Source organism: Muscardinus avellanarius (genome assembly GCF_963383645.1).
Source record: "Muscardinus avellanarius genome assembly, chromosome: 2".
NCBI classification, from domain to species: Eukaryota; Metazoa; Chordata; class Mammalia; order Rodentia; family Gliridae; genus Muscardinus; species Muscardinus avellanarius.
In genome coordinates this window covers 123941320-123966544 of record NC_137787.1, presented here as the reverse complement: position 1 = coordinate 123966544, position 25225 = coordinate 123941320, and the positions used below count along the sequence as shown (strand labels likewise).

General features: G+C 38.5%; 1 pseudogene across 1 annotated transcript; it reads left to right on the top strand.

The window, feature by feature from the left end:
- Window positions 1-23590: 23590 nt before the first annotated feature.
- On the top strand, window positions 23591-24919 carry LOC308258337 (COP9 signalosome complex subunit 2-like; annotated as a pseudogene). Its single transcript has one exon. The product of its transcript is annotated as a COP9 signalosome complex subunit 2-like (transcript).
- The last annotated feature ends 306 nt before the right edge of the window (window positions 24920-25225 follow it).

Below are 25225 nucleotides of genomic sequence, written 5' to 3'. Positions count from 1 at the left end.
GTCTATTATCTATTTTGAGTTAATATTTGTATATGGGATTAGGTAAGGGTCCAATTTTATTCTTTTCCATGTAATTATTATTTTTTAACAATATTTAGTTAAAAGATTATCATTTCCACCACCAAATGTTCGTGGAAACCTTGTCAAAAATAACTTGACAATATAGGGGAGAATTTAGCTCTAGGCTTTTATTTAACTCCAATGGTTTATATATCTGCGTATGAGGATTTTAAAAAGTGTCAAGAAGATCTGAAGAAATCATCCTAATCTTGAGATAGTGCTGAGCTTTCATAGAGTTCACAAGTTTGGTTTTTTTGTTTGTTGTTGTTGTTGTTTTTGTGGTGCTGGGGATGGAACCCTTCTACTTCTGGGCTACACTCCCAGACCTATTTTATATTTTATTTGGAAACAGGGTCTCTTAAGCCAGCACGGCTGGCTTTGAACCTGGACGATCCTCCTGTCTCCACCTCCCAAGTGCAGGGATTACAAGCGTGCGCCACCACGCCCGGCTAGTTCACAAATTTTATAGCAGACTTAGCAAGGTTGGACAGAATTATGAAATTCTATTATAATTTCAAATATCTACTGCTTATTATTTTGGTAATCCTAGGAAAGAAACAGTATTAAAAACATGCTAATGAAATGGTTAAAACTCCTTATTACCCAGCATCACATATGACCTGTTTGAACTTCTAACTTACAGGTTTTGCCAGATGGTTTAAGGCAGGTGACGTGAGGCTGGGTTTAGTAATACTGATTGGGTGGGCATGGTGGGACACACCTGCAGTCCTAGTAATTGGGAGGCTCAGACAGGAAGATTGTAGCTTGAGGACAGTATGCTGCAACTTAGAGTTTGTTTCAAAATCGAAACTAAAATAGGGGTGGAAAGGTAGCTTAGAAGTAGAATCTTCTGGGTTCAATCCTCAGTACCAGAAAAAAAAAATAATATTCCTGGATTCTTTGTGAGTTATTTATTGATTTGTCACTTTAAATATACTTGGAAAGAGTAAGAGGTGGGGAAGAAGTCACAACTGTAACAAGCAAAGGAAGCATTGATGTCACCAAGAAAGCAATTTAGAAGTATGTCTAATAATTGTTGATATTTTTGGTGTTTAGTATGAGGTTCTTTTTGTAAAAATAAATTCAAGATCTATATTTCAGACTCTTTAAAGATTACAAATGACCTTTTCACTTTTCAGATATGGTCTTACAACATGGCTATACCACAGACTATTTGTTTCTTGGAAATTTTATTTATACGGTAAGATTATCCTTGGGCATTAAGTCCCTTTTCCTTATTTTTAAGTGTAAAAGTTAGTCAAGCATGATATGAAACTTTATGAAAAATTATGAATTTTTTTTTTTTTTGCAGGTCTGGGGATGGAACCTGGGGGCATTCGACCTCCGAGCTACACCCCCTGCCCTATTTTTTATTCTTTATTTTGAAACCAGATCTCACTGAGTTGCAGAGGGCCTCACTAAGTAGCTGAGGCTCTCCGCAAACCATGATCCTCCGGTCTCAGCCTCCTGAATTCTTAGATTACAAGCGTGTGCCACCACGCCCGGCTCAAAATATTATGAATTTTAAGACTCCTAATACTGAAGAAAGAAGTTATTAGCTGGGTATGATGGTGAATGCCTGTAATCCCAGTACTTGTGAGGCTGAAATAGGAGAATGGCATGTTTGAGGCCAGCCTCAGCAACTTAGGGAGACCTTGTTTCCAAAATAAAAAATAAAAAGGGCTGAGGGTGTACCTTGAAGGTAGAATGCTACTAGGTTCAATTCCTAGTGTTAAAAAAGGTAAAATAAATTATTAGAAATGTGTAATTCATATACAAATGTATGTTGCCACCTTCCTCCTTTTTTGCACAAGTAGGAAACACTGTTCAACATTTGTTCACAGCCTCCCAAGTACTGGGATCAGAGGCATGTCCACTACGCCTGGCTGTGTGTTACTGTTTTTGTGTGCAAGTGGAATCTTATTCCTCTGCATCTTGGGCTTTTAAAATTTAACATCATACCATAAACAATGTTCTCATGTTTTACTTTACATAAAAACACATTGGCAGGTTGCATTTTTTCACTTTAGTTGGTTGTCCTATTTCATGTTACTGGTCACGCTTTTAACACTACAGTGTATGTTACTGTACACTACATGTGGCTAGGTAATGCTTTCCTAGTTATTTGGACACATGCACACAGCAAGCTCCCTCCTTTTCAGAACTCCTCACCTCTTTTGGCCTTTTCATAAGCCCGGGAAAAGTAATAACAACACCATATGGGATTTTTGTTTGCTTTATTAATGTGTAAATATTTATTGAGATATGTCATGTACAAAACATTGTTGAGTGTTTGACACAAGGTAGTAAACCTAGCCAAGTGCACATGAAAATCATATTCTAAAGAGATAGCACTGTGATTTCTGGGTAGAATTAAGTTCTCTCTAATATTTTTACCTAATGTAGGAATAAAAGCTTCTAATATAAGCAGTAACTTTAGTTAATGTTAAAGTTTCTAAACATGAAAAATTTTAAGTACATACTTAATACATAGAAGAGATTCCTAGTTAAGAAGCCAGAGTAAATTGATTTTATAGAATCTCAGCCTCCCAAGGTTTAAAAACATATATAAGCAGAGTGGTAAGACCACCACCTACACAAATTACAGCTAAACAGTTTACCAGAGTAACTAAAGAAGGACAGGAAGGGGCTAGACCAGCACTAAAAACCTCAAAATGTGATGTTAATGGAGAAATATCAAGAAAGTCAGCAGGCTCAGCCTAGGTTGGGGGTCACTAACCCACCTCTGCCAGTGTGTCCACCCCACAAAGCCAGCAAATTGGGGGGAATACTCAGCCCACAGATAGAGGCCATAGGCATGGAGAAAATCCCCAGTAAGGTGGAATCAACCCTGACATTTTCAGGTAATTAGAAGGAGACAGAGGGTAAGAGCAGAGAGCTAACTGTTGGTGGGCAAGGGGAAATCAGGGTAAGGACAGATGAACTCAAACAGAGAGGTAGGCCAGTGCCTTGGGACCTTTAAGGTAAAGGACTTTAGGGAGATCTTAAGCATTGCCACTGGAGCCTGAGACGTGGTCAGGATTAGACCATTTCAAAGGTAGGAGTGTAGACACTTGGCCTGCCACTCATCCGTCCCTGTGCAGGGGTATACCCCGCAACAATGTCACACTTGAGGAAACATTGAGGGGTATCCTTTGAGGCTGGGAGTAAGGCAGCCTCTCTTCAACATTGCCCTGGCGTTGCTATTCAGTGCCATAAATGAGAAGGTAAAGTAAGCAATATCACTTTGGGAAAAGAAAAAAAATCAGTTTTAAACCTTAGGTAATAGAGAGAAAATAGGAAAAATTCTATAGACAAAAGATTACAATGAATAAGAGGTTGGCAGCCAGGCACCGTGTATGTGCAGAGCATGCCTACAACCCCAATACTTTGAGAGGCTGGATCAAGAGGGTCACAGGTTCGAAGCCAACTTCAGCAGGGTAGAGAGATACTCAATTTAGTGAGATCCTGTTTCAAAGTTAAAAATATATTTACAAAGGGCTGGGGGTGTACTCGGAGGTTGAGTACTCTTATGTTCAATCCCCAGTACCTAAATAAAATAATTAAATAATTAATTAATATTGGCATATTGCTAAATAATGACCAATATTTTAAGATCAGTGATGTGGTCATATAACAGCAACATATTTTTAGAAAACTAAACATTTCTAAATATCATTTTACAATTATGTTAAGTATATAAAATATGAATAAACCTAGAAAATAATGTTTAAAACCTCTTTGAGAAAAATTATAAAGCTTTATTGCAGATATTAAAAACTTGTAAATGGAGAAATATTCTTTGTTCACTGATTGAAAGAGTCACTACTATAAGGAAGTCAACGCTCCTGAAATTGGTGTATGGATCTGCTATAATCCCAAATAAAACCCAGAGACTGGAAGTATTTCTTAAATACATAAGTCCAAGAATAGTGACGACCTTCCAATTTGTAATGATTTCAGTTTGCCCTGTTCAACTGAATATTTTATGGATGGCAATTAGATATCTGGGTAGAATCAAATCTTTAATTCTATTTATAAAACAGCGTGAATAAAAGCTCATGCCATAAGCAGTGATTTGAGTTGTATGTCAAAGGGTTCTAGACGTAGAGGGTATATTGAGAAGTACTACGTCTTCCTCAGAACCAAAACCCAGCCAGACACCAGCAGCCTAAGACCCCAGAGTCCTCCAGACTAGAGGGTGAACCAGGGCAGAGGTCAGGAAGGGAGGGAGGTGTGGATATTAATGGAAAGTTATTTTTTAAATTAAAAAAAGATTGTTTTGTAGGACACATAGAAAAATAAACACCTTTATTACACGGGCTAAGACAGGAGGGAGGAGGATTATTTGCCTTTCTGGGCCATGGTTTTTCTCAGATAGCTTCCTGACCGCTAGGACATAGCCATCTGCTCATCCACACTGTCTTGGTCTTGATGCAGTACAGGCTGCAAAGAATACAAGGTCCTTGGCAAATTACCTAGAGGCCCTAACCCAACCTACACATCCTTTGAAGAAGTCCATACCGGTTCTGGTACCCTGGGGCAGGCATGAAGCCCACTGTGTAGTAAGTTGTAAAACCTTCTTCCTAATCTCCTCCCCTCCCCCTCTTGCTTCTCACAGTATGTGGTTGTGACTGTCTGTCTGAAAGCTGGATTGGAGATGATGTCTTGGAACACAGTGAGTATGCCATAGGAATTTCCCTCCATCCACCAGAGCTGCGTTATGCTGACACATTGGTAAACGTTAGAAATATAGTAAGCTTCCTTTTTCTGGTCTCTGTGCTCTTTGATTTCACATATTCAAGTGATGATTTAAGTTGGATAAAGGCATGTTGTCCACCTACTGTCTTTAGGATATTTATTCTCCTGCTTTACATTTGAAATGGATTCAATTTAGCATGCCATTAACTAATCCGATTTAAACTGTAGCTAATGTAGAAAAACAAAGGACACAATGCCCATACCATTGTACTAGTGTACACTGCGAGTGACACTGAGATTTTGTCAGTTTGTGTGCTGCTATATGCTCATTGTTTTGAACAAAAATAAGATCATAATGTACCTAATATTTTTCAATTTACTTTTTTAACCTAATAATTGCTCTTTAGTTTATTAAATTTTTATACCATTATTGGTACATTGTAATTACACCTGAGTGTGTGATTCAAAGTGATACAAATGTACCTGAAATGCACCCTGAGCTTCACCTCCGCATCCCACCCCTCTCTCTTCCCTCCCTCTACAGGATGGTGAGATTGGTAGTGAAACCTTCACATACAGACATAACACTATTTGAACTGTTTTTTTTACTCATTTCTTATTTTTCCCTCCCCACTTCCCTCCACAAATCCTCATCCACTGGTCTCCCTCCTCATTTGGTCCCTTTGTTTCCTATTTCCTTTTAGCTGCCACATATGAGAGAAAACCTATAGCCCTTGACTTTCTGAGACTAGTCGATCTCGTTTAACATAATATTCTCCAGATCCATCCATTTCTCTGCAAATTTTGTTCTTCTTTATGTTGAATAAAATTCCATTTTCTTTATCCATCCATTTGTTGACAGGCATATTGGTTGGTTCCTTAATTTGGCTATTGTGAATTGGACCGCTATAAACATGGGCACACATTATTATTATAGCATTCTGACTCTAAATTCTTTTGGAAAGATAAGTAGGAGGGTATAACTGAGTCATATGGTGGTTCCATTCCTACCCTTTTGTAGAACTTCCACACTGATCTCCACAGTGGCTGTACTCATTTACAATCCCACCAACAGTGTATAAGAGTTCTATTTCCCCGCATCCTCACCAGCATTCATTCTTTTTTGCTTTTTTTAAAATAATTGCCATTCTAACTGGGATTAGATGGAATCTTTTATTTTTATTTTTATTATTTTGAAGTGTGGGTGATTGAACTCAGGGGCATTCTATCTCTGAGCTCTACCCTCAGCCCTATTTTTTATTCTTTATTTTGAAACACAGTCTCACTAAGTTGTGGAGAACCTCACTAAGTATCTGAGGCCAGCCGTGAAGCTGTGATCTTCCTGTCTCAACCTCCCAAGTAATGGAATTACAAGTATGCACCACAGCACCTGGCTTTTAGATGGAATTTCAATGTGGTTTTGATTTAATTTCTCTGATTGCTAATGATGTTCAACATTTTTTCATATATTTATTGGGCATTTGTATATTATTTTTGAGAAGTGCCTACTTCAATTGACCACTTTTTAAAACTTTTTTTGTAGTACTGGAGATTTAATCCAGGGGTATTCTACTTCACAAGTTATACCCCCAGCCTGATTTTCTTATTTTAAAAACAGGATCTCACTAAGTTGCCAGGGCTGGCTTTGAACTTGTGATCTTCCTGTCTCAGCCTCCCAAGTATTGGAATAGCCCATTTTTTAATTGTGCTATTTGATATTTTTAGTGTTAAAGTTTTTAAAGTTACATATGTGTGTGTGTGTGTGTGTATAGTGTGTGTGTGTGTGTGTGTGTGTATAACTAGGTATTAAGATATATATATATATATATATATATATATATTCTAGATATTAGTCTTTTATCAGAGGAGTATCTAGCTAAGATTTTCTCCCATCCTGTGTTCTCTCTCTTACCATTCTCGAATATTTCGATTATTTTCTTTTCTGCTCAAAAGCTTTTTAATATGATGCTATCCTGTTTAAGTTTTATTTTCTGAGTTCGGGAGATCTTATTGAAAAATCCCTACCAGTGCTTATTTGTTGGTCCCATGTTTTCTTCCAGTAATTACAATGTTTCTGGGCTAATTACTATATCTTTGATCTATCTTGGGTTGACTTTTGTGCAGGGTGAGAAATTGGGGTATAATTCCATCGTTCTATATATAACCAGTTTCCCATCACCATTTGTTGAAAAGGCTATCTTTTCCCCAAATTATAGTCTTGGCTCCCTTGAAAAAGACAATTGGATATAAGTATGAGGATTTGTCTCTGTTACTTAATTTTAATATCTCATTTAATGATGGTCATATCTCATCACATAAATGTTTATATTATTTTTAAAATAATTGTCTTAACATTCATTATTATAAACACTAGCAAGTAATGTTAAGAACATATGAACATGTACATATTTGTATATTTACAGACATGGATGAAAATTTCCTTAGGTTATTGCTTAAGTGAGAACTTCTGATCAGTTAAACAGACTTCCATTTTTTATAAACTTATCAATGATTTTAATGTATATGTATAATGTATATACATATATATACATACATATATATACATATATATATATATATATATATATAGTTATTTTTCAACCAAGACTCAAGAATTTATGAGAGAGCTGTGGGTGTAGTTTAGTGTTTGCCTGACATATGTGGGGTCCTGGGTTCCATCCCCATGTCGAAAAAAATTTTAACAGTGTATGAGAGGAAACATAAAAGAACCATGTATTTCCTTGTTGTCTTTGAAGGCTAAGATGATGCAGTGTATCACATTCTCACATGCGATAAGTATGTAGTTCTGCAATCTTCCCAGCTGGCCATTAATACTGAGATGGGAACAAAAATACTTCATTAGCAGCTCATAAAACACACAAATTATACTACATTAACATGATGCAAATATAGAAAATATTTTTATTTACCCTTTTAATGCTTGGAGTCTCTTCAATAAAAACATTTCCTTTTTCTTTTCTTTTTTTTGGGTGGTACTGGAGTTCCTGGAAGCCCTTCTACCTCCGGGATATACTCCCAGACCTATTTTTACATTTTTATTTGGAAACAGGGTCTCCTAAGCCAGCGCGCGATGCTGGCTTCGAACCTGCGCGATCCTCCTGTCTCTGCCTCCCAAGCGCGGGGATTACAAGCGTGCGCCACCACGCCCGGCCAATAAAAACAGTTCTTAGCTCCAGGATCACTTATACCTGTATGTAGTGAATCTCACTTATTTATTTATTATTTATTTATTTATTTGTTTGTTTGTTTGTTGTCCCAAGCACACCTAGCAAAAAAGCAGAGGTCTTTCTTCTGGCCCCTGGCCCCTGCTGTCCCAGGCTCCTGCTCTCAACCTCTCATGGGGATTAAGAAAGAAGGTGCAGGCGGGAAAGAAAGAGAAGAAACTAGTCCTCAACTTTGTTCTTAGGCTGTTCTGCCCTAGAGGAATGAAGAAAAGGGGTTCGGAGCTTCTCTGCTGGAGAAGAGAGGATGCTAGAAGTGTCTGTTTAGGTACAGGGGATAAGCAGGGGCAGAGAGATAATAAAATGCTTCTGAAGATCAGCATGGTGGCTTGCCACAACCCCCTCGACTCAGAGAAACCCATCTGAAAAGACTTTAAACCGTGTGGAAATGCCCAGCATTACTGTGAGGGAACTGTTACATCAAAATGCACTGCTGCTTTTAAAAGACCAAAGTTACTGGTTTTGACTGATCCTCTTCTCTGCTATCTGTATGATCATAGGACCATCCCTCAGGAGACCACTTCTATTTCCTCAAAGGAGAGAGAGGAACCACTTGATTAACAGGTCACTTTTAAGAGTATGAAATGTTACTTTTTAAATAATTGGTGCATTGTAATCATATATCAGGATGAAGTTCAGAGTGATAGAGATAAACTTGCACACAGTATTGGTGAGCACCCAGCTCCCTCCCACTCTGTGAGCCCCCAGCTCCCTCCCACTCTATGAGCCCCCAGCTCCCTCACACTCTGTGAGCCCCCAGCTCCCTCCCCACTCTGTGAACCCCCAGCTCCCGCCCACTCTGTGAGCCCCCAGCTCCCTCCTCACCCTGTGAGCGCCCAGCTCCCTCCCACTCTGTGAGCACCCAGCATCCTCTCCATTGGTGAGCCCCCAGCTCCTGCCCACTCTGTGAGCCCCCAGCTCCGTCCTCACTCTCTGAGCCCCCAGCATACTCTCCATTGGTGAGCACCTAGCTCCCTCCCACTCTGTGAGCCCCCAGCTCCCACCCCACTGGTGAGCCCCCCTCCCTCCCCATTTCCTTTCCCTCCCTCTGAATGATATTGAAATTGGAATTAATAATTCTGTGTAGGTACATTGTTCCCATTTATTTGTGGTGGCAGGTTGCTTCCTGGAAGTCAGGATCATCAAGGTCTTTGGCTAAAGTGACAGAGAAGAATTTTTGGCATGCACCAGTCAGAGACAAGGACAGAGGCTTATTTAGAGTAGGAAATGCACAGTCAAGGGAGAATATGGGCCATCTTAAGAGGCAGAGAGAGCCCTTTGGGGATTTCAGGCTCCTCCTTTTCTTCCTCCTCCTCCTCCTCCTCCTCCTCCTCCTCCTCCTCCTCCTCCTCCTCCTCCTCCTCCTCCTCCTCCTCCTCCTCCTCCTTCTTCTTCTTCTTCTCTTCTTCCTCTTCCCCTTCCCCTTCTCCTCCTCCTCCTCCTCCTCCTCCTCCTCCTCCTCCTCCTCCTCCCCCTCCTCCTCTTCCTCCTCCTCCTCCTCCTTCTTCTTGTGGTACTGGGGTTCCTGGAAGCCCTTCTACCTCTGGGTTACACTCCCAGACCTATTTTTTATATTTTTATTTGGAAACAGGGTCTCTTAAGCCAGACACTGTCTCTGCCTCCCTAAGCACGGGGATTACAAGTGTGTGCCACCACACCACACCCGGCTTCAGGCTCTTCTTTTATAAGAGGACTTTTGTGAGAGGTGGGCTAGAGGAGATGGGTAAGGATGACATCAGTCCAGTAGTTCCAAGGCAGAAACTTCTGGTAGCCGAGACTTCAGGCTGATTGAGGTCTTTATTATGTGATTACCATGAGCTGGAGAGTAGCCTAAACTATACAATTCTCAAGATATTGTATGTCTTGTTAACAACATACAGGGCAATATAGTTTCCTTCTGTTAACTCTAGGATCTGTAGATCCCAAGGAATTGGGGAGAGACAAACCTGGGAAAGAGAACTGGCTTGAGGAGTAAAGGTTGAGGCACTTTAGCACCAGGTCTTATATTAAAGTTATATTTTATATTTTATTTTTTCTTCCTGTCTGTCTCCTTTCGACCTATTTATTTCTTCTATCCTCCATCACTTTGAAGTGTTCATTTTATCCAACCTCTTTCTCTTAGGCCTTCCCCATTACTCCACTACGGTTTTTCCAACTTTCTCTGGAGTTCTTTTTGAATTTCAATTTCTCCTCAGCTTTTACATATGAGGGAAAACTTCTGACATTTTTTTGTGTCAGACCAATCTCACTTAGCTTAATATTTTTTGGTTCCATCCATTTTCCTACAAATGACATAATTTTATTCTTTTTTATGGCTGAGTAGGATTCTGTTGTGTGTATATCACATAATTTTATAATCAGTTCATCTGTTGATGAACACCAAGACTGTTTCCATAATTTGGCTATTGTGAATTGTGAATCATAATAACCAAATGTGTATGCATTATGCTGTGTGTGCATTACTATAATAGTCTGATATAAATATCTTTGGGAAGATACCCAGGAGTGGTACAGCTGTGTCATATGGTAGTTCCATTCCCAATCTTCAAAGGAAACTCCACACTAATCTCTAAAGTGGCTTCACTAAGAAGCCAGGTGTGGTGGCGCACACTTGTAATCCCAGCATTTGGGAGGCTGAGACTGGAGAATCATGGTTCGTGGACAGCCTCAGCTTCTTAGTGAGGCCCTCTGCAACTTAGTGAGACCCTGTTTCAAAAAAAAATAGAGCAGGGGATGTAGCTTGGAGGTTGAATGCCCTGGCTTCCATCTCCAGACTCACAAAATAAATAAATAAATAAATAAATAAATAAATAAATAATAAAGTGGCTTCACTAATTTGCAATCCCATCAACAGTGTATAAGAGTTCCTATTGCCAGGCTTTGTGTTGCATGCCTGCAATTTCATTAATTGGAAGGCTGCGACAGGAGAATCACAGGTTCAAGGACAGCCTCAGCAAGTGGGGAGACTTTCATCAACCTAGCAAGACACTGTTTTAAAAATAGGGATGGGGGTATAGCTTGGGGTTAAATGCCCCTGGGTTCAATCCTCAGTACCACAAAAGAAAAAAAAGTTTGTTGGACATGGTGATGCATGCTTGTAATTCCAGTACTTGGGAGGCTGAGACAGGAGGATCACAGATTTGAGGACAGACTCAGCAATTTAGTGAGGTCATCTGCAACTTAGTGAGACCCTGTTTCCAAATAAAAAATAACATAGAGCTGGGGGTGTAGCTCAGGGGTAGAATGCTCCTGGGTTCTGCCCCCAGTACTACAAAAAAAAAAGTTTCTATTTCCTCACATCCTCATCAGTATTTATTATGTATTTTTGGTGACTGCCATTCTAACTGGGATTAGGTGAAATCTCCATGTAGTTTTGATTTGCATCTCTCCAATTGCTAATGATATTGAACATTTTTGATGTACTTATTGGTCATTTTTATTTCTTCTTTTGTGAAGTGTCTGTTTAGTTCCTTTGCCATTTTTAATTGGGTTAATTTTTAGCAGTAAGCTTGTTAAGTTTTACTCATATTCTAGATATTAGTCCTCTATAGGAGGAATAATGGGCAGAGATCTCCCATTCTGTCAGCTCGTAAGGTTCATGATGGTTTCCTTTGCTGCACAGAACCTCTTTTGTTAATGCAATCCATGTATTAATCCTCATTTTAATGTATTGTGTCTTTAGGGTCTTTTAGAGGAAGTTTACCTGTGCCTATACATTGGAGTGTTGGTTCTACACCCTCTTCAAGTAACTCCAAGTGCTGTGTTCTAATTCCCAGGTCTTTGATACATCTTAAATTGACTTTTGTGCAGGGTGAGAAAGTGGGTTTTTTCTGCTTATGGATAACCAGTTTTGTCAATGCCATTTGTTGAAGAGGCTCTGGCTATCTTTTTTCCTTAGTGTATGTTTTTGGCCCCTTTGTAAACAAAAAATCAATTGGCTGTAACTGTGTGGGTTTGTTTCTGTGTCTTCTAGTCTTCTACATTGGTATCTGTCTGCTTTGTGCCAATGCCATGCTGTATTTATTACTATGGCTCTGTAGTACAGTTTGAAGTCAGGTATTGTGATGCTTTCTGCATGGTTCTTATTGCTGAGAATTATTTTGGCTATTCTGGGTTTTTTGTTATTCTAAATATATTTAAGAATTGATATTTTTATATCTATGAAGAATGACCTCGGCATTTTAATGGCTATGCGTTGATCTGTAGATCAACTTTGGTAGAATGGCCATTTTGGTGTTTATTCTGCCTATCCAAGAACATGGGTGGTTCTTCCACCTTCTAAGATCTTCATTTCTTTTTTCAGTGTTTTATGATTTCCCTTGTAGAGGTCATTTTTCTCCTTGGTTAGGTTTATCCCTAATTATTTTATTGTTTGGGGAGTAATTGTGAGTGAAAAATTTTCTGTATTTCTTTTTCAGGGGATTTACGGTTGACATGTAGAGAAGCTTTTGATTTTTTTAAGGTTAATTTTATATACAGACACCTTGCTGAATTCCTAACATTTTGAGTTGTAACTTGTTTGAGGTAATGTTTGTTCTTTGTTTAGTTGTTCATTTGATATAAATCATCATTTATCTGGTTCTAGCATTTAATTTTTATTTCATTTTTGCAATTTATCTCTGAGTATTTTCTTTAGTGCTGGTTTGGAAGACATACATTCTTTCAGCTTCTGCTTTTCTTTTTAAAATTAATTTATTTTTATATTTTTATTGGTGCATTGTAATTACACATCACATTGAGATTCAAAGTGATACATTCACATGGGCACACATCACTTGGTATATTTCCCTCTGTATCTCACCCCACTTCCACTCCTCCATCCCTGACGTGTTAGTGAGTTTGGTAGTGATCCCTTCATTTTTTAAAAAAATTTTTCTTGGTGCATTATATTCATACAACATATTGGGGTAAAAAACTTGTATATACATAAATGTATACACATCACCAATTTAACCCCTACCCAATACCCACCCCATTCCCTTCCCATCCCTCCTTCCCTTGCTTGGCTTAGTGGTTGACTTCGATATGTTTAAGTACTTTGTGTGTTTTAGAGAATTTCCTTCTTCCCTCCTCCCATTCCCTCATTTAGGTTGTCTTGTTTGCTCTAGATTTCCTTTCTCATCTAGAGTTCCTCCTGCTACTCATTTCTCCCTAGCTTTCACGTATTAGGGAAAGCATCTGATTTCTTAATTCTTGTGACTGACTAAATCTCACTTAGCACAATGTCCTCCAGTTCCATTCATTTCCCTGAAAATGATGTAATTGTATGTCTCTTTATAGCTGAGTAAAATTCCATTGTGTACATATCCCACAGTTTTGTAATCCATTCATCTGTTGATGGACATCTTGGCTGGTTTCATAGTTTGGCAATGGTGAATTGTGCAGCTATGAACATATGCATGTATTAGTTTGGTAGTTTGGTTTCCTATCTTTTGGGTAAATACCCAGAAGTGGTATTGCTGGATCAAATGGTAAGTTTGTTCCCATTTTTTGAGGATCCTCCATACTGTTTTTCAAAGTGGTTGCACTAATTTTCAATCCCACCAAAATGTATGAGAGTTCCCACCTTTCCACATCCTCACCAGCATTTGTTGTTGTTTGTGTTTCGAATTATTGCCATTCTAGTTGGGGTTAGGTGAAATCTCAGGGTAGTTATGATTTGCAGCTCTCTGATTGCCAATGATGTTGAACATTTTTTCATGCATTTATTGGCCAATTGAATTTCTTCTTTCATGAAGTGTCTATTTAATTCACTTGCCCATTTTTTGATTGGGTTATTTGTTTTCTTAATGCTGAGTTTCTTAATTTCTCTGTATATTCTAGATATTAGTCCCCTATCAGAGGTGTAAGTGGCAAAAATCTTATCCCATTCTGTTGGCTCTCGATTGAGGTTCTTGACAGTTTCCATTGCTGAACAGAAGCTCTTCATTTTCATGCGATCCCATGTATTGGTTCACCTTTTAATTTGTTGTGCCTCTGGGGGCTTGTTGAGAAAGTGTTTATCTGTTCCTATGTGTTGCAGTGTTGGATCTATGCCCTCTTCAAGGAGCCTCAAGGTCTGGTCATATTTCCAATTCTTTGATCCATCTTGAATTAACTCTTGTGCAGGTTGAGAAAGTGGGATTGATTTCCAATTTTCTGCATATGGTTAACAAGTTTTGCCAACACTATTTGTTGAACAGGCTATATTTTTCCAGTGTATGTGTTTGGCCCTTTGTCAAAAATCAACTGGCTATAAGTGTGTGGATTTTTTTCTGAGTCTTCTATTCTTCTCCACTGGTCTATGTATCTGTTTTTGTGCCAGGACCATGCTGTTTTTATTACAATGGCTTTGTAGTATAGTTTAAAATCAGGTATTGTGATTCCTCCTTCATGGTTTTTGTTGCTGAGAACTACTTTGGCTATTTTGTTTTTGTTGTTGTTGTTGTTGTTCCAAATGAATTTAAGGACTGATTTTTTCTATGTTTGTGAGGAATGATCTTGGTAATTTAATGGGCATTGTGTTGAATCTGTAGATCACTTTTGGAAGGATGGCCATTCTGATGATATTTATTCTGCTTATCTATTAATATGCCAGATCTTTCCATCTTCTAAGATCTTCTTCAATTTCTTTTTTCAATATTTTATAATTTTCTTTGTAGAGATCTTTTATCTCCTTGGTTAAGTTTATTCCTAAGTATTTTTTTTTTGTGGGAGACCCTGAGTGGAAGCATTTTCTGAATTTCTTTTTCAGTGGATTTATGGTTGGTGTACAGAAAAGCTTCTGATTTTTTAAGATTGATTTTGTATCCAGACACTTTGCTGAATTTGTTGATCAGTTCTATAAGCCCTTTTGGTTGAGTTTGTTGGGACTTCTAAGTATAGTATCATATCATCTGCAAATAGTGAAAGTTTGAATTCTTTCCTTATTTGTACTCCTTTGATTTCCTTTTCTTGCTTTATTGCTCTGGCTAGAGTCTCAAGTACTATATTGAAGAGAAGTGGTGATACTGGACATCCTTGTCTTCTTCCTGTTTTTAGGGAGAATTCTCAATGTTTTCCCCCATTGATATGATCTTGGCTGTGGGCTTATTGTAGATTGCTTTTATGATGTTGAGGCATGTTCCTTCTGTTCCAATTCTCTGCAGTGCCTTTTTTATAAATGGATGTTGGATTTGGTCAAGTGCTTTTCCAGCATCTATTGAAATGATCATATGATTTTTGTCTTTGGTTCTGTTTATATGATGAATTACATGGATTGATTTTTATATGTTGAACCAGGTATGGGATGAACCCTACCTGGTCATGGTGTGACCAGGTATTGATGTGGTTTTGAATGCATGCTGCTAGTATTTTATTTAGCAGTTTTGCATCCAAGTTCATCAAAGATATAGGCCTGTATCTCTATTTTTTATCTCTATTTTTATATCTCTATGTTTGTTTGTTTCTAGAAATTTCTTGATTTCACCTCTTACTTCTTCTATGACCTATTCTTCAGTTAGAAGTGTGGTGATCAGTCTCCACATGTTTATATGGTTTCTCTGGGTCTTCTTATAATTGATTTCAAATTTCATTCCATTATGGTCTGAAAAGACACAGGGAAGTATGTCACATTTTTTTAATTTGCTAGTGCTCACTTTGTGGCTCAGGATGTGATCTATTTTGGAGAAGATTCCGTGAGCAGCTGAGAAAAATGTGAACTCTGCGGTAGTTGGGTGAAATATTCTATATGTGTCTAACAGATTCATTTGATTAATGGTGTTCTTTAGCTCTGAGGCATCTTTACTGACCTTTTGTCTAGAAGATCAGTCTAATGGTGTGAGATGGGTGTTGAAGTCTCCCAGTATTATTATTGTATTGGGATTTATGTGTGACTTAATGTCACAAAGAGTTTGTTTTATGAAAGTAGCTTCACCTATAGTTGGGGCAATAAATGTTGATTATCATTACTTCCTCTTTCTGGATTGTTCCTTTTAATAGTAAAAAATGACCTTCTTTGTCTATTCTAATAAGCTTGAGCTTGAAGTCTAACTTTTCTGATATCATAGTTGCTATTCCTGATTGTCACTGAGTTCTGTTGGCATGAATTGCCTTGACCCAGCCCTTTACTTTAAGTTTGTTACTATCTTTGATTTTAAGTTTCTTGCATGCAGCAGATAGATGGGTTCTGATTTTTAATCCATTTTGGCACTTAATGTCTTTTTATTGGGGGAGTTAAGGCCATTTATATTTAGTATGATTATTGAGAGATGATTTTTAATTCCTAACATGTTGAGATTTTACTTCCATTTGAAATACTGTTTGTTCTTCTCTGCTTAGTTGTCTGCCAGATGGAAATTCTTGTTTCTCTCTTTCTGGCTTGTATTACATATTTCTTCTTTGTAGCTAATCTATGAGTATTTTCTCTAGTGCTGGTTTTGAAAACATAAATTCCTTCAGCTTCTGTTTGTTGTGAAAGATTTTTATTTCCCCATCTAATTTGAGAGATAGTTTTGCTGTGTATGAAATTTTTGGCTGCATGTTGTTTTGTTTCAGAGTTTGGAATATGTTACTCCATGCCCTTCTGGTTTTCATGACTTGGTTTGGGAAGTCTGGAGTGATTCTAATTGGTTTGCCTCAATGTCATTTGGGCTTTGTTTTTGTTGCCTTTAAGATTCTCTCCTTGGCTTTTTCATTGGTCATTTTGACTATTATGTGGCATGGGGAACCTTTTCTTGGATCTTGTCTAAGGGGGATTCTATAAGTTATACCTGTGTATCGACCTCTTGCTCTATGTTTGTAAAATTTTCTGCTATTACTTCTTTGAAAAGATTGTTGATCCCTTTGGTTTCACCTTTCCCCCCTCTATGTCAATTATTCTTAGGTTAGCTATTTTAAGATGGGCCCATATTTCTTCAATGTCCAATTCCTGCTGTCAAATTGTTTTCTAAGTTGTAAGCTATACATTAGTTTTTAGAGTGATCATCTTCTAGGAGCAAGATTCTATTCTCCATGTTGACTAATCAATTGTTTATAGTTGAATTGATGACTTTACTTTAATGGTTGCATCCTTTATTTCTTTCAGACTCTCTCTAAATTCTTTTCAGAAGGCCTGTATTATTTCTACAGTTACATTCCTGATTTGACCTTCTGGACATTCCTGAAATTCTGTGTTATCAGGTTCTGTTATTGTGGAGCTCATTGCTCCCTTGTTGTTCCTCCTTCTCTCTGTTTTCGGAAATTTGTATTTATTGTTTTTGACAGATTTCTCTCAGTCTCTAGGTGTCAGCTGGTATATTCAAGGGCAAGTTGTATTGTGTTCAACAGTGAACATTGAGTAAGGAGGGAAGTGAAGGAATAAATGGAAGAATAGGGTAAACTCTCAGATAGGATTGAATAGAATGGGAGTATGAGTTTGGTAAAGTAGTATATACTAGAGATTAGAGATAGTAAAAATGTAGTAGTATTCTAGTAACCAATGTAGAGTTTCTGGTATAGTGATATGGAGTGGATTTAATACAAGACAAAGGAGAGATAAAAAGAAGAAAAAAGATAGAAAAGGGATAGAGAGAAGAGAGTAGGTATGTACAAGGGAAGAGGCTTTGGAGAGGGTTTGGGAAGAGGGTTAAAAAAACAACAACAACCAGGTATACACACTCACGCACATATACAAAAAGTAACAAAAGATGAAAACAACCCCCAAAACAAATTAATGCAACATGCAAATAAATGACTATTCAGCAGATAGATCCTCTGCAGTCTCTCTCTGTGCAGATACTGAGTGCCACTGGTACCTTTCCCACTGTGAGTCTGGGTCTCTGAGTCTTTCTCAGTCTATGCAGATGGTCAGCATCAATGGGGCTAGATTTAGTATTAAGTGCAGGTCACCCACCAAGCTTTCCACAGATTTTGAGTCTCAGTCTTCCTGCCTCCATTGGTGGTATATGCCTCTGAGACCAAACTCAATGTAGGAGTCTCTGTTCTCTATAGCTAGGGCTGGGCTAGTCTGACTTCTCCCTATTCACCATGATTGGGAGGTCTGTGGTGATCCTGGAGATCCTACTAGTTGGGTCTAGTGATAAGTGTAGGTCTCCCCCAACACTTTCCACTGATCAGAGCCTGAGTATTTCTGAGCCTCTGTTATTTTCAACAGCAGGTTCTCCCCCACCTTCTCCGGGTTATATAGCAAAGTCTCAAACCCAGGGAGTTTATTGGGGCTGCATGAGTGTCTGGGGGCTCCTGGTTGGGCGTTTTCCCATGGGAACTTCAACTTCACTTATGGTGTTATGAGTTGCTGCTCTGGATCTCTGAAAGGTGTGGTAATCTTTGTCGCCACTACTCCTTCACTGGGTTGAACTGTAAAATCTCAGACCCAGGGAGTTTATCGTGACTGCATGAGTCCCTGGGGGTGCAGCGCTGAGAGTTCTCCTGCAAGGAGCACAGTTTCACTTACACTTTTGGTGTGTGATGGTCTGGATCTCTGGCAGGCATGTTGAGCTCAGCTGCTGCTGGTGAGATAGCACCACCACGCCCTCGTCTGTGAACAGTGCAGGTTTCTTTTTTGGTGTTGAGCTCCACTCTGGATTCCTGGAGCTTGGCTGCTGGAAGTTGTTGCTGGTCTTTCACAGGAAAAACTGATGAGTTACAACTGACTGATCTGCAGCTGTTTGTTCACTTCAGGTCCTTGTTTTCCTTTTCGTCTTGCAGTCTGGTGCTGTGAGGCAAGATGGTGCCAGTGCAGTGCCTGTCGCCACAAGGCAGGCAGATTTCCTTTCTGCTCTCTGGTCAGTCTTCTAGTCTTTTTCTCTGTCCCTTGTATTTATTGTTTTTAATTCCTCTATTGATAGTATTTTCTGGCTTTGTAGAGCACTGTTTTTGAGGCAATGGAGATCGAGTGTCAGCAGGACTTATAAACTCTGCTTCTTGGTCGCCATCATCGTGGAAGTCAGTAAAGTTCTTTTCAAAGATGATTCATAAATGCATATCAACAGATACTTTGGAAAATAGCAGATGAGTCTTTTTCCTCATTGTATATGTTTTTTGGACATAATTAAGTAGTAAGTAGTACCTAACATGACCCCTAATGGCTCATCCAGTATATCTAATCACCTTATGGTAGGAATAATAATGGATTAGTACCCAGCATACTAAAAAATTTAGAAAAGATAGTGCCTAGGCACTTTCTTATATTTCTTTGGTGATACAAGCTATGCCAGCATACAGCAACAAACTGGATGAACAGATGGTTTAAACTTCTTGTTTTTAAGCTGGACGTGGTGGCACATGCTTGTAATCCCCACACTTGGGAGGCAGAAACAGGAGGATCATGCAGGTTTGAAGCCAGCTGCGCTGGCTTCAGAGACCCTGTTTCTAAATAAATATATGAAAATAGGTCTGGGAGTGTAGCCCAGACATAGAAGGGTTTCCAGGAATCCCAGTACCACACACACACACAAAAACTTCTTTTTACCATTATAAAATTTAGTACAAGTCTATAGATCCAGTCATTAACAGTGATCTTTTGGCCACAGTCTCTACCAGGCACATGTGCATGGTTCAGCTAATCTAAGAGTCAGAATTTCTGTCCCTGTCTCAGAACAACTTATACAGAACAAATATGATTTAACCAAAATTTTTTATCACTCTTAATGATTTCAAGCATTTCCCCCCACCTCAAAGAATGCTTTGTATTAATAAGTAGACAGAAGCAGATAGTCTCACTAACTAAACCACCAATTGAATGAACCTCTTCTGGCTAAGATTTGCCTATTTTCACTGAATGCACAGAATGTCACTTGGCTTGGGTATCTGAGGTACTGTTGTATAAGATCTGTAAGCAATGGTTCCCTGTGTTCAGAGCAAAATATTCTGAGAAGAATGTTGGGAAAAATCTCAAATATCAAAGAAGTGAAGCATTATCAGTATCTTCACATGAAAACATATGACCTAGACAAATGTCCTTTGTGAGTTGAGAGAAGTAATTTCCCTCTTGAATAGGAAAGACTGACATGCTGGCACTCTTCTCTCCACAGTTCAGTCATGTGGCCATCTGGGGCAGCATGCTAAGCTGGCTGGTATTTTTAGTAGTTTACTCTCACTTCTGGCCCACCATTCCTGTTGCTTCTCAAATGAGCGGACAGGTAAGTTCTACCAGTCATGAGTATCTTTTAATGCCTTGTGAAAATTGATTTCCAACAGGTGTGGTGGAATCCCAGTACTTGGCATCTGCTGAAACAGGCGAATTTCAGGTTTGAGGCCAACCTCAGCAACTTACCAACACATGTTTCAAAATTAAAAAGAAAATTGAATTGATTTTCATTAACAAAATCTGGCTTTACCTACTTTCAAAATTATTTAGAAAGAAAAGATTTTTAAAAGCAATGCAATGAGAATTAATTCCTGACCCAACTAAATTTTGGTTGAGTTATAATAATAATATTATTATATATAGGCCAGGCGTGGTGGCGCACGCTTGTAATCCCCGCACTTGGGAGGCGGAGACAGGAGGATCGCACAGGTTCAAAGCCAGCTGCGCTGGCGTAAGAGACCCAGTTTCAAAAATATAAAATAGGTCTGGGAGTGTAGCCCAGAGATAGAAGGGTTTCCAGGAACCCCAGTACCACCAAAAAATACTATATATATATATATATATATATATATATATATATATATAAAAGGAAATTATTTTATCTAAAAATTTCATTACTTCAAACTAGCCGTATTAACCATCCTTCCCCAAATCTGTTTCTTTTGTGTATAACAATAAAAGCTGTAGTAATATCTGGATCATCTAAAATAGCTATGATTACAATTATATTTTCATGTAACCTGCTGTGTGCTCAAATCATTTGTACTTTGGTAACACATGCATGGTAATTAAGAAAATATTATAATTTAAAATGTTTAGAATAGCCATTCCACAGTTCCCAATATGGAATACATGTTATAAACTTCTAAGTATTTTATTTTATTTTTTTATTTTTTGGTGGTCCTGGGGATGGAAGCAAGGGGCCTTCTACCTCCGGACTACACTCCCAGACCCATTTTATATATTTTTATTTGAAAATAGGGTCTCTTAAGCCAGCTGAGACTGGCTTCGAACCTGCGAGATCCTCCTGTCTCAGCCTCCCAAGCACGGGGATTACAAGTATGCGCCACCACGCCCAGCAAACTTCTAAGTATTTTAAACTTACATGGAAACTATTATTTCACTTATGAAAAACTTCAGAGGCTATATGTTTTCTAAATTTTTGTGTCTATTTATATATTTTAAAATTCTAAGTCAGGCCCAGTGGTGCATACCTGTAATTCCAATAATTGGGAGGCGGAGACAGGAGGATCCCAGGTTTGAGGGCACCATACAGTAACTTTACAAGACTCTGCTTCAAAACAATAAATAAAAAAGTCTGGGGTTATAACTTAGAGATAGAATCCCTGGGTTCAGTCCCCAGTATCAGTAAATAAATAAATCTGTTTTACTTTGTTTTTATTTATTGTAGGGGTTAGACCCACATGATTACAAAATGGATCACAGAGAATTCCATTGTACTGGAATTAGAGGTGATCTTGGCATACTCGGTCAATTACTGTTACAGGTAGATACAGAATGTCCCCTGAAAGCTCATGTGTTATTGTTCAGAGTTGATATAATTAAGTCATGAGAGCTGTAATTTCATCAATAGACAGTCCATTGTAATGCATTACTGGGTGGTAACCTAGGCTGGTGAGGTGTGGCTGGAGGAGGTGGGTCCCTGGGGTGTGGCCTTGGGGACTGCCTGCTCGCTTGCTTTTGGCCTCTGTGTTGTGGGCGCAGAGCCCTTGCTCTCTCCCTCTCTCTGCCTCCCTCCCCTTTGCCCTAAGCTTTGCTCATGCAATCCAGCCTCACATGTACTGAACCCCTGAAATCTGCAGAACTGTGAGCAAATAAATCTTTCTCCAAGTTGTGGTCAGATGTTTTATATTACATATCAGTGAGAATGCCAAAAGAAACAGTTACTAAATAAAGAAATGCATGCCCAGAGTTTGCAGGTCATTGGTGTTTTTCCTCTGCACAGCCATCCTTCACATCCCCTGCCTCATTCTGAGGAAATGGAAGATGATCTTTGTCTCCCCAGGCTGGGGAAGACCAATGCTTTATGGGTAAGGACTATGAAAGACTTCCCGCCTCAGCCGTGACTAAGTGGCTGAAACAGAGTGCAAAAACACCTGTAAAACGGGAAGAAAATGTAAGATAAGAACTGTTTGAAGGTGTAGCAAGAAACCCAAAGACATTGTACTCCAGGGTCTATGATTCCTTAAGGAAGGGAAATTTTTAACACTATAGAGAACATTCTCAAATCAACAGTCTGTTTCCATATTAAGAAACTAGAAAAAGAAGAGAAAATCAAACACAAACTCAGAAGAAAGGAGATAATAAAGACTATAATATATTTGAACAGACACTTTATCAAAGAATGAAAATGGATGGCAAAACCTGAATGAAAAGTTATCTGACACTATTAATACAAACTAAAGCCAAAATAAGACACCAGTACCCAACTAGAAGGAAGGATAAAATTAAAAGATTGATGGCACTGCATGTGGGCCAGGGTGTGGAACAGCTGGATTTCCCATACCATAGCCACTGGTAGGAAGGTAAAGCAACACCACTGCCTTGGAAAGCAGCTTGGAATTTTCACAAAAGTTTTGCACACCTCCTGTAAGGTATTTACCTCCTTCTCATAAATTCTACTCATTGGTATTTATCCAGAATAAATGAAAGAATATAACCTATAAAAGACTTGAACAATAATGTTGATATCCGCTCTATTTGAAGTGGCTGCAAACTGGAAACAACCCAAATATCTACAAACAAGTTAATTAATAACCAATCATAGTATTTCCACACCATAGACTATAATTCAGCAAATATGACTATGGTGTCATTTGCTTGTAACTCTAGCTACTCAGGAGGCTAAGACAAGAGGGTCCCAAATTCCAGGCTAGCCTTGGCAACTTAGAATTCATCTCTAAATTTAAAAAAATATAAAAGGGATTAAGGGTGCAGCTTAGTGGTAGAGCATTCTTGAGTTCAATCCCCAGTATCACCACCAAACAAACAAACAAACAAACAAAAAAATAAATAAGAAAGGAAAATATAAGTATTATTCAGTATCTAAAAGAAAGAAATGATTGACACATGAAACAACATGGATGGATCTCAAAATAATTATGCCAAGAGAAACTAGGCCTATAGGAAGGAAGGAAGGAAGGGAAGAAGGAAGGAATTTGCCAGTGGATTTATAGGTGGGGCAAGGACACGTGCTTGCATGACAACATGAGGAAAGTTGTGGGTGGTAGATAGGTTGTTGATTGAGAAAATAACTTTAAAGGTGTATTGCTATCATTTGGATATGGATATAGTGTGTCCCCAAAGCTTCATGTGTTAAAATTGAATCCCCATTGTGAGGTGTCAAGAGAATGGAAACTTTCTCCAAATCCAGTGAAGTAGAACTGTGGGAGGTGATTAGGATGAGGTATGTCAATTAGGATGAGGTAGATCCCACACAAGTGAATTGTGGTGGTTTTCTAAGAAGAGGAAAAGAAGGGTCTCCAATTTCTCCTCCCACTGCCCCCTCCTCCCAGCCAAGATGTCTGACATGGAGGATGATTTCATGTGCGATGATGAGGAGGACTATGACCTGGAGTACTCTGAAGATAGTAACTCTGAACCAAATGTGGATTTGGAAAATCAGTACTATAATTCCAAAGCATTAAAAGAAGATGATCCGAAAGCAGCATTAAGGAGCTTCCAAAAGGTCTTGGAACTTGAAGGTGAAAAAGGAGAATGGCGATTTAAAGCACTGAAACAAATGATTAAGATTAACTTCAAGTTGAAAAACTTTCCAGAAATGATGAATAGATATAAACAACTGTTGACCTATATTTGGAGTGCAGTCACAAGGAATTACTCTGAAAAATTCATTAATTCTATTCTTGATTATATCTCCACGTCTAAACAGATGGATTTACTGCAGGAATTCTATGAAACAACACTGGAAGCTTTGAAAGATGATAAGAATGATAGACTGTGGTTTAAGACAAACACAAAGCTTGGAAAACTATACTTAGAGTGAGAGGAATATGGAAAACTTCAAAAAATTTTACGCCAGTTACATCAGTCCTGCCAGACCGATGATGGAGAAGATGATCTGAAGAAAGGTACACAGCTACTAGAAATATATGCTTTGGAAATTCAGATGTACACAGCTCAGAAAAATAACAAAAAGCTTAAAGCGCTCTATGAGCCGCTTCACATCAAGTCTGCTATCCCTCACCCGCTCATCATGGGCGTCATCAGAGAATGCGGCGGTAAAATGCATTTGAGAGAAGGTGAATTTGAAAAGGCACACACTAATTTTTTTGTAGCCTTCAAAAATTATGATGAATCAGGAAGTCCGCGACGAACTACTTGCTTAAAATATTTGGTCTTAGCAAATATGCTAATGAAATTGGGAATAAATCCTTTTGACTCACAGGAGGCCAAGCCATACAAAAATGATCCAGAAATTCTAGCAATGACGAATTTAGTAAGTGCCTATCAGAATAATGGCATCACTGAATTTGAAAAGATCCTGAAAACAAATCACAGCAACATCATGGATGATCCCTTCATAAAAGAACACGTTGAAGAGCTTTTATGAAACATCAGAACACAAATGCTCATAAAATTAATTAAGCCTCACAGAGGAATACATATTCTTTTTATTTCTAAGGAGTTAAACATAGACGTAGCTGATGTGGAAAGCTTGTTGGTGCAGTGCATATTGGATAACACTATTCATGGCCAAATTGATCAAGTCAATCAGCTCCTTGAACTGGATCATCAGAAGAGGAGTGGTGCATGGTATACTGCACTAGATAAATGGACCAACCAACTAAACTCTCTCAACCAGGCTGTAGTCAATAGACTGGCTTAACAGAGAGCACGCTTTTACAGACATCCTTAAAGCAACAGTGCAGAGATAGAATCCTTAAAAGAACTGGGAATGGCAAAACTACTGTCGGTTGATGTGTCCTGAAAATTATTGGAGTAATGGCAGAAGTGCTTTTTTGATCAACTGGTTTGTGTTTTGCTGCTGCATTTATCCCAAGAAAAACAGCTTTAATCTCCAGAAGAAAACCAAAGTACCATGGGATTTATGCTGTATTGACATCTTGCCCTAAGTATACAACATCCTAGTAATTTGTCATGGGCAACATGACCAGAGAGATTTTTGTCATGA